Below are 10881 nucleotides of genomic sequence, written 5' to 3' on the forward strand. Positions count from 1 at the left end.
GGTAATTAAAGATAATACATGGTCATTGTAGACAATAAGGAAAGTGTAGAAAATCATTTTTTTTTTTCAAAGATTTTATTTATTTATTTGACAGAGATCACAAGCAGGCAGAGAGAGAGGAGGAAGCAGGCTCCCTTCTGAGCAGAGAGCCCGATGCGGGACTCGATCCCAGGACCCTGGGATCATGACCTGAGCGGAAGGCAGCGGCTTAACCCACTGAGCCACCTAGGTGCCCCTGAAGAAAACCATTTTTAAACGTGCCAAATACCTGTATTTCTACCACCTAGAGATAGCTGCCCTTGACCTTTTGAAAACATAAATGTTTTGAAAAAGTTCTTTATCTTGGAATAAGGACAAAGACGGCTTTGGCTGTCTCTTCCTCTTTCAGACTTTCCTTCTATCCTTGGGTGTGGAGACTTTGTTCTCACCTGTATACCATTGCTGGGAGCCAGGGGAAATCGGGGGGGGGGGGGGGGGAGACGGCAAACAGAAAATGTCTGCCTCTAGTGTGCAAGAAATAAGACCATGAAGTTTGCTTCCAACTATTTCCACCTGAAATCTTTAATTTAGAAGCTTTATTTATTTATTAAGATTTTATTTATTTATTTGACACAGAGCACAAGCAGTGGGAGTGGTTAGGCAGAGAGAGAGGGAGACGCAGACTCTCTGCTGTGCAGGGAGCCCTATGCGGACTGTGGGGCTGAATCCCAGGATCCCGGGATCATAACCAGAGCCGAAGGCAGACACCTAATCACAACTATTTGACCATCCATGCACCCCATAGCTTAGAAGCTCTGCGAGCAAGCTCATGGGAACATGTAGCAGGAGGTACGAGAACTGGGCCTTTCTCTGTGGAGGGGTGTGGGAAGACAGGGAGGGACACAGGTATTGCCCTGCTGGCTCAGGGCAATGGAATGGGGTGGGTGCTTCTGAAAGCAAATATCCTGAAAAATCTGGTGCTGGTACTCGAGATTCTGGTTCCCACGTGGATCGTGGATCGTGAGACCTGAATTCACTTGCAGGGAAGTGGCTTTCAGAATGTTTCTTGCTGTGATTAGCTTTAACTGCAAGTAATGATTACTTGTGAAATAATGTTTGGGAATTACTGATGGAGAAGAGCTTTACTCTCAAATACTCAGCTGCCGTTAATGGACTCCCATGATGTGCCAGGCACTGCACCAAGCACTTCATATATATTATCTCACTTAATACAAAGAGCATTCCTACAAGTTGGCAACATAATGATCGTCCCTGGATAGGACAGAAATGGGGGTTAGTAACTTGTCCAAGGTTATATAGCTATGAATGGTCAATTCAGGCTTGAAACCCGCAAAGTCAGAGAGCACAGCCTGGGCTCACTCTCCCACCAGCATTCCAGAGGGCACCCTTAGGCAGCTCTGTCAGGATCACGTTATCTTTTGGGTGAATGTACTTTAAAAAGTACACCTTTTAAAACATACAGGAGGCTCCCAGGTGACTCAGTCGGTTAAACATCCAACTCTTGGTCTCAGCTCAGGTCATGATCTCAGGGTTGTAAGTTCAAGCCTTGCATTGGACTCCATGCTGGGCGTGGAGCCTACTTAAACAAACAAACAAACAAAAAACAGGAGTTCTAGTATGAGTGTGTGTGTGTGTGTGTGTGTGTGAGTTTAAGTGGGAGTTACCTACCAGTGATTAAATCTATGTCAATAATTTTCTCAGCTCAGTCTCTTTTCCCTTAGCTTCTTGGCACCCCCATGGTCAAGGAGTTTGAGGTAGGTGATAATAGTAGAGTTTTTGAAAACCTTTTTTTGAAGTATAGGAAACATGTAAAAAAAAAAAATAGACCAACCCGAAGTACACAGTCCTTGAGAATTTTAGCAGTCAGATCCAAATAACCAGCAACCAGATCAAGAGACAATATTACCAGCACTCTAGAAACAACCTTTGGGGCCCCCTCCCAACCTCTGCCTCCTCCCACCTCCCCAAAGGTAACCTCTCTCCTGACTTACAACATCATGGATTAGAGTAGCTCTTTTTTCAAAGTTCATATAGAGTCATATAGGGTGGATTATTTTGTGTTTGCTTTCTTGTGTCCCACAATATGTTTTCAAAATCATTGAAATGTAGCAATTTTGAGAAGTGGGGGTCAAAAAAAAAAAAAAAAAAAACCAAGAGTAGAACAGTGGTTTTGTTCTGTTTTATATTTTTCTTTTTTATGTGCCTAGCTCAGTGCCTCTCCTGCCTCAAATAAGATCCCCCAGACAAATCCCCCGAGAATCTTGTTAAAATGTAGACTCCTGGGGCACCTGGGTGGCTCAGGGGGTTGGGGCCTCTGCCTTCGGCTCAGGTCATGAACCCAGGGTCCTGGGATCGAGCCCCGCATCGGGCTCTCGGCTCAGCGGGGAGCCTGCTTCCTCCCCCCTCTCTTTCTGCCTGCCTCTCTGCCTGCTTGTGATCTCTCTCTGTCTCTGTCAGATAGATGGAATCTTGAAAAAAAAAAAAAAAATGTAGACTCCTATTCAGTGGGTCTAGGGTGGGGCCTGAGATTCTGCGTTCTAACAAGTTCTCAGGAGCTGCTGCTGCTGCTGCTGCTGGTCCACACTTCCTGGGGCAAGCTGCATCAGTAATTGGAAAGGGTGCAGCATATATTTGAAAAATCATTCAGTGCCTCCAATATATGGTCATTCTAGCAAAATCACACTGTTTGAGAACATGAGAGCATAGTTTAATTTCTACATCTTAAAAATGTAGTTACTTTTTCTTTATGTGTATCTGATTGATAGTTTTCTACTTAAAAAAATGAGTTCATTGGGATGCCTGCATGGCTCAGTTGGGTGAGCATCTGACTCTTGATCTCAGCTCAGGTCTTGGTCTTAATCTCAGGGACGTGAGTTCAAGCTCTGTACTGGGCTCCACATGGTATGGATCCTACTTTAAAAAGAAATAAAATAACAGGGATGCCTGGGTGGCTCAGCAGGTTAAGCCTCTGCCTTCAGCTCGGCCATCATCTCAGGGTCCTGGGATCGAGCCCCGCATCTGGGCTCTCTGCTAGGCAGGGTGTCTGCTTTGCTCCTCTCTGCCTGCCTCTCTGCCTACTTGTGATCTCTGTTGGTCAAATAAATGAATAAAATCTTTAATAAATAAATTAATTTATCTTTTGAATAGATGTCAAATACCCATGGTAAAAAATTTTAAAAGTACAGGAGGGTAGATGGGGTGGACGGAAGGAAGGCAGACTATGAAAAGGCCTTGCCCCTGGCCCCTCAGTTTCTCTTTCCAGAGGCAGCCACTGTTTACTGATTTGATTGAAATTTTCAGTAATCTGTATACTTATTTTTCTTTTGCATACATGGTAGGTTAATGTACAAGCTGTTCTAACCCTTTGCTCTTTTTATTAACAGTATATGTGGGGTGCCTGGCTGGCTCAGTCATTGCAGCGTGTAGCTCTTGACCTCAGGGTTGTGAGTTTGAGCCCTGTTTGAGTACAGAGATTACTGAAAAATAAAAAAAATATCTTAAAAAAAACCCAGTATGTATAAGTAAATAGCTAAAATACTTTAAGTGCTTTTGGTGTTTTGTTTTGTTTTAAGATTTTATTTATTTGAGAGAGAGAGAATGAGCTGGGGAGGAGGGGCAAAGGGAGAGGGAGAAGCAGACTCCCTGCTGAGCAGGGAGCCCAATGTGGGACTCGATCCTAGGGTCCAAGGATCATTATCTGAGCTGAAGGCAGATGCTTAACCTACTGAGCCACCCAGACGTTCCTAAGTGCTTTCAGTATTTTATTTTATTTGTTTTTTTTTTTTTAAGATTTTATTTATTTATTTATTTGACAGAGAGAGAGAGAGAGACACAGTAAGAGAGGGCACAGAAGCAGGGGGAATGGGAGAGGGAGAAGCAGGCTTCCCGCTGAGCGGGGAGCCAGATTTGGGGCTCGATCCCAGGACCCTGGAATCATGACCTGAGCTGAAGGCAGATACTTAATGACTGAATCACCCAGGTGCTCCTCTTTAAGTATTTTAACTATAGTTTTCACAACAACCTTGTGCACTAGGTACAATTATTGTTTCTATTTTATGGATGTAATTCAAATCTAGTATACCTTCCAGAACCTCTGTATTATGAAGATTTTTTCCTACCTGTCATCTGCATCTCCAGTCTTCTTTGTGCTGTGTCATAATTTAACAAGTTCCTTATCAGTGGACATTTAGGTTGTTTCCAATACTTGGCTATTACAAATAGTGCTGCAATGAATTTTTTAGGCATATATCCATAGGAATGTATCCATAGAAAAATTCCTATAAGAAAAGTTGCTGAAGGTGGGCGCCTGGGTGGCTCAGTGGGTTAAGCCGCTGCCTTCGGCTCAGGTCATGATCTCAGGGTCCTGGGATCGAGTCCCACATCGGGCTCTCTGCTCGGCAGGGAGCCTGCTTCCTTCTCTCTCTCTCTGCCTGCCTCTCAGTGTACTTGTAATTTCTCTCTGTCAAATAAATAAATAAAATCTTTAAAAAAAAAAAAAAAAAAGAAAAGTTGCTGAAGGAATCTGCATTTTTTTTTTTTTTAAAGATTTTATTTGTTTATTTGACAGAGAGAAATCACAAGTAGATGGAGAGGCAGGCAGAGAGAGAGAGAGGGAAGCAGGCTCTCTGCTGAGCAGAGAGCCCGATGCGGGACTCGATCCCAGGACTCTGAGATCATGACCTGAGCCGAAGGCAGTGGCTTAACCCACTGAGCCACCCAGGCGCCCCAGGAATCTGCATTTTTAAAAAAGATTTTATTTATTTATCTGACACAGAGAGAGAGAGAGAGATCACAAGTAGGCAGAGAGGCAGGTGGGGGGCGGGGAGCAGGCTCCTCACTGAGCAGAGAGCCTGACGCAGGGCTCAATCCCAGGACCCTGAGACCATGACCTGAGCTGAAGGCAGAGGCCTTAACCCACTGAGCCACCCAGGCACCCCAGGAATCTGCATTTTTAATTGATATTGCCAAGTTGCCTTCCAGAGGTGAGTTTTGCCCATTTGGTAAGTGAGAATGATACTTCATTGTAATTTTAGTTTCCATTTCTCTTATTATAAGTGAGGCATCTTTCCATGTTTAAGAGCCATTTTGATCTTCTTTACTGTGAACCGTTTGTCATATCCTTTTCTACTAAGTTGTGGGTCCCTTGTTTCTAATTTGTAAGTGCTCATTTTATATAAAGAAAATTATTCCTGTGTGATATGTGGCGTAGGTGATGTTTTTGTTGCGCTTGTTCAAATATGTCTGTGTGTGAGTGTTTATGTGTGTGGCTTCTAGGTTTTGTGTGATAGTTAGAAAGGATTTCCCCACTCCAGGGGTGTTTTTAGAAACCTGCATTTTCTTCTAGTGCTTCTAAAGTTTTTTTCAGTGTTTCATTTCGAGTTGTCTAAAAGAAGTGAGATACAGATCCAATTTTTTTTTTCCAGGTGGCTACCCAATGTCTCAACACTGTATGTTGAACGATCTATATAGTTTCTTTCTTCCTTTTTTTTTTTTTTTTAAGATTTTATTTATTTATTTGACAGAGAGAGAGGTCACAACTAGGTAGGGAGGCAGGCAGAGAGAGGAGGAAGCAGGCTCCCTCCTGAGCAGAAAGCCCTACATGAGGCTGGATCCCAGGACCCTGAGATCATGACCCGAGCTGAGGGCAGAGGCTTAACCCACTGAGCCACCCAGGTGCCCCCCAATCTATAGTTTCTGAACACTTGTTTAATAATCCATCTCTATGGGGGCACCTGGGTGGCTCAGTGGGCTAAAGCCTCTGCCTTTGCTCAGGTTGTGATCCCGGCTCTCTGCTCAGTGGGGAGCCTGCTTCCCTTCCTCTCTCTCTCTCTGCCTGCCTCTTTGCCTGCTTGTGATCTCTATCTGTCAAATAAATAAATAAAATCTTTTAAAAAAAATCCATTTCTATGTATCTCCAGGGTTTGCCATATATGTCATACACATGCTCACATGTGTATTGGGGTTTATTTCTAGGCTCTATTCCATTTATGTGTGCTAGTACCATCACTGCTACACTACTGTAGATGTATGGTGTAGTTTTCCTACATATCCCTCTTACCCTTTTTTTTTTTTTGCAATATTCCCTCAAAGTTGAAGGAGCACCATCATAGGGCATAACATGACAGCAGGCTAATGAAGGAATGCAGGTCTCCCAAGGCTTTACAGAGTGATTTGCCCATGATGTCACCCAGCAAGAAGGGGCATAATTAGGACCAGACCCCAGGAATTCACTTAGTTCCTCTATCTTTCCAGTGTCCCAGAGTTGGGGGGTAGATGTGGTAGAGAGGCTGCACTAACTTTTCAGTCACCATTCATTCACAATGAACAGGTTTCTAAGTTCTATTGATTGCACTCTTTTGAATGGATTCTTCCTGCCATCAACATCCTCAGATCTCCCCTGTTCCCCAGACTACTGCAACAGTTCTGGAAGCTTCCTGACCTCTCCCAACCCAGGCCAGGTCATGCCCCCCTGGTTATAAAGCTCCATTCTTTGGCACCTGGGGAATTTATCTGCAGGCCTCTCGTTCCCCTTTTGTAATTAATTAGTTGTGATTATCCACCCTATCCCCCATGGAAGCTGGGTGAGCACAGGATCTTGTCTGCTTTATTTATTGCAGTATTCCCAGCCCCTTAGCACAAAATCCTAACCCCAGTTTTACAAAAATGGAAAAGTAGAATGGGAAAAATTTATTTCACAAATCCTTTTGAGGATTAACTGAAACAAAGTATCTGTGGGCTGTAAAAGGGCCTGGCACGTATGTAGCCAAGGTTCAGTAAATGATAAGCCCAATTTCTCACCTTTTCCCCCAAATTACTGTTTTTCCCAGTAAAAAAAGAGTAACGCAAAAAGGAGAGGTTGTTTGGGTCCTCCCTAAGATACTGAGAGGAGGAGGACCCAGGATTATTCAAAAGGAGAAAGGAATTTTACATCTTGACCCTTGAGAACCCAAAAGACCTCAAGTCAGACGGCCTGGGCTGAACTTTGCTGGCGGGTTCCCAGAAATCCCGAGTGAAGGTCCTTCTACCCGCGTTCCGACAAGGGGGACCGGGGCCTAGCGCCGCCTAACGCGCTGCCTCTGCAGGTCCACGAGGGACCGCACCACACTCGGAGCCACGCGCAAGGTCACGTGCGGACTCGCTCCGCCCTGGCCACCGTGGAGAAAGGCTCGGGCCGGGCGGCGGAACACAGGCCCCTTTGTCCGCGGAGCGGAGGGGCCCCAGCTGCAGACTCGCCGCGGAGCTCGGCGCGGCCGGGGGAGCGCTTCCCGGGCGGGAGGGCGCTGAGAGCCGCCGGGAGGGGGAGCCGTGCAGCTCCAGGTTGGCCGGGTGGGGCCTCCGCCGCTCTGCACCGGGCGCCTGCGTCGGAGGCCCGAGCGGCTTTTGTTAAAGCTGTCCTCTCTGGAGGTAAAATTTCTTTAAACCAGGATTGACTTGGCCGCGAGGAACAGAAAGGAACCGTGAGCTCTAGTTTTTCCGCCCTGGGAGCTCAGGCTCTGGGAAAGAAGGAAAGCACCCCGAGTTTGTCCAGAAAGAGCTAAGGAGCAGTGTGGACAGTAGGCGCGCCCCCGGGAGGGCAGAGGAGGGGAGGGGTGGCTGGAGCCAGCTGGGCAGAGTGGAGGCTGGAAGGTGTCCTAGCCAGGTGGCTGGAGCGATGGCCAGGCCACATGGAAACGAGGGCTGCAGACACTTACTGGGCAAAAGATAGCTGAAGACTCGGAGGAAACTGCTAAAGCCAAAGGAAACGAATATCCAGCTCAATAGACAAGTTTTCATTTTTTATTTTTTCAGTTTCATAGCAGCAATCTTTTATTACCATGAAATATTATGTATAACGTCCATATATAAATTGGATGAAAACATGCGGTCCTCCAAACATTTAAATCTTCTTCCTTAGGAAATACTTTCTTCTTTGTGACCTTGAGGGACCTTAATCCGGCCACTGAGAAAAAAAAAAAAAAAAAGCCGCAGTCATTTGCTGCTTGCTGAAACTTCCGTTGTAAAACGGAGCATGTATTTCTACCAGCACTATCTCACAGTACTCTTGAGTTCCAAACTTGGAAGGAGGAAAGTGTCAAACCTCATGAAGATTGAGTTTTACAGTGCATCGATAATGTCTTCTAGAAATACAACGAATATTACTGGAACTGGACAGCCTTTTCCAACCCTACTATTTTTTTAATCAGCTCGTGGCTCCTTTTTTGATACTTAGAAACTATTTGACATTTAGAATCATTGTTCTAACAGTCTCTGTTCAAGCATGTACTACATACCAGGTACTCTTGGACATTTGTAAACTTTATTATTTTTAATCCTCAGCCATGGTATGTTTTAGCTTGGTTAGTGAACACAACTGTTTACTTTGTGATTGTTTTATTTTGTTGGGGAGTAGGGAAGCACAGAAGGAGAGAGAATCTTTTTTTTTTTTTTTTTTAAGATTTTATTTATTTACTTGACAGAGAGAAATCACAAGTAGATGGAGAGGCAGGTAGAGAGAGAGAGAGAGGGAAGCAGGCTCCCTGCTGAGCAGAGAGCCGGATTCAGGACACGATTCCAGGACCCTGAGATCATGACCCGAGCCGAAGGCAGCGGCTTAACCCACTGAGCCACCCAGTCGCCCCAAGGAGAGAGAATCTTAAGCACTTAACCCACTGAACCACCTAGGAGCCTCAACTCTGTGGGGTTTTTCTTAAAAAAAAAAAAAAAAAACCAAAAAAAAAAACAACACTTCATACTGGGTGCCTGGGTGGCTCAGTGTTAAAGCCTCTTCCTTGAGCATAGGTCATGATTTTTTTTTTTTTTTTTAAGATTTTACTCATTTGACAGATCACAAGTAGGCAGAGAGGCAGGCAGAGAGAGAGGAAGGAAAGCAGGCTCCCCACCAAGCAGAGAGCCTGATGTGGGGCTCGATCCCAGGACTCTGGGATCATGACCTGAGCCGAAGGCAGAGGCTTTAACCCATTGAGCCACCTAGGCGCCCCTGCAACAAACATTCTTGCTTAGGTCTCCTTACATATACAAGAGAGAGAGTTTCAGGCTGGTTTTTAGGAATGCACATCTCCAACTCTGCTAGATATGGCCAAGTTCTCACAATGGCTATAAAAGTAGCATTTTCACCAGCAGCAACTGAGAGTTCCTTTTGCTTCACATTCTCAGTAATACTTAGTATCGTCAGATGTTTTAATTTTTAACAGTCTGATGAGTGTGAAATGATATCGCGTTTCTTTTTTTTTTCTTTTTATAAATTTAGTTTAAAGATTTTGTTTATTTGAGAGAGAGACAGCAGAGCTAGAGAGAGAGTACGGGTTTGGGGGAGAAGCAGAGGGAGAGAGAAGCTGACTCCTGGCTGAGCTGGGAGCCTGACTGGGGACTTGATCCCAGGACTGTGGGATCATGACTTGAGCCTGCCAAACGCTTATCTGACTGAGCCACAGAGGCGGCCCTGATATCTCATTTCTGTCTTAATTTCTATTTTCAGACTTACTCGTGAGACTGAGCATTTTTTCAAATGTTTATGGGACACTGCATTTTTCTTTCTTGGCTTTGTTTATAGTCTTTGCTCAGTTTTATTTTACTTACTGATTATAGATAATCCTTACATATTCTTGGGGCGCCTGGGTGGCTCAGTAGGTTGGGTGTACAACTCTTTATTTCTGCTCAGGTCATGATCTCAGGGTCTTGAGATGGAGTCCCTGTTGACTCTGCCCCAGACATGGAGCCTGCTTGAGATTCTCTTTCTCCCTCTGCCCCTCCCCTCTCACATGCTTGTGTGTGCCCTGTCTCTGTCTCTGTCTCTCTCTCTCTCTTTCAAAAAAAAAAAAAAAGAAAGAAAGAAATTCTTCACGTATTTTGGACTAATCACATATCAGCTATATATGAGGCAAACAATCTTCTCCTGGTTGCAACTTGTCTCCCTCGCTCTCTCTCTCTCTTTTTTTTTTTTTTGGTACAAAAGTTCTAAATGTCAATGTAGTCAAACTTATTAATATTTTACTTTATAGCTTTTTGTGACATTTTAAAGAAATTACTTCCTGGAGTGCCTGTGTAGCTCAGTCATTGGGCATCTGCCTTCGGCTCAGGTCATGATCCCAGGGTCCTGGGATCGAGCCCCAAGTCTGGCTCCCTGCTCTGTGGGAAGCCTGCTTCTCCCTCTTCCATTCCCTCTGCTGTGTTTCCTCTCTTGCTGTGTCTCTCTCTGTCAAATAAATAAATAAAATCTCTCTCTTTTTTTTAAAGATTTTATTTATTTGACAGAGAGAGATCACAAGTAGGCAGAGAGGCAGGCAGAGAGAGAGAGGAGGAAGCAGGCTCCCCGCTGAGCAGAGAGCCCGACACGGGACTCGATCCCAGGACCCTGAGATCATGACCTGAGCCTAAGGCAGTGGCTTAACCCATTGAGCCACCCAGGCGTCCAAATAAATAAAATCTTGAAAGAAGGAAAGAAAAAAAGAAAGAAAGAAAGAGAAATTGTTTCCTACCCTGGAGGTCATATAGTTGGTCCTATATATGTGTGTGTGTATATATATATGTATATATTTAAAGATTTATTTATTTATTTTAGAGAGAAAGCAGTGGGGAGGGGCAGAGGGAGAGAGAGTCCAGAGCAAATTCTGAGCTAAGCATGGAACCCGACTCAGGGCTCCATCTCAGGACCCTGAGATCATGACCTGAGATGAAACCAAGAGTCAGTTGCCCCCCTGACTGATTTCATACAGGCGCTCCTCCTTTATAGTCTTTTAAAAGTTTTGAAGATTTTCTTTTCAAATCAAAGTCTTTATCTGGAATTACCTTTGTGAATGGTATAAGGTAATTTCATTTTTCTCTTATGCATATCTAACCCCAGCATCATTTGCCGACCAGACAAGAATAATTCAACTAAAAAAC

This window comes from Mustela lutreola, chromosome 7 (assembly GCF_030435805.1).
Source record: "Mustela lutreola isolate mMusLut2 chromosome 7, mMusLut2.pri, whole genome shotgun sequence".
Lineage (NCBI taxonomy): Eukaryota > Metazoa > Chordata > Mammalia > Carnivora > Mustelidae > Mustela > Mustela lutreola.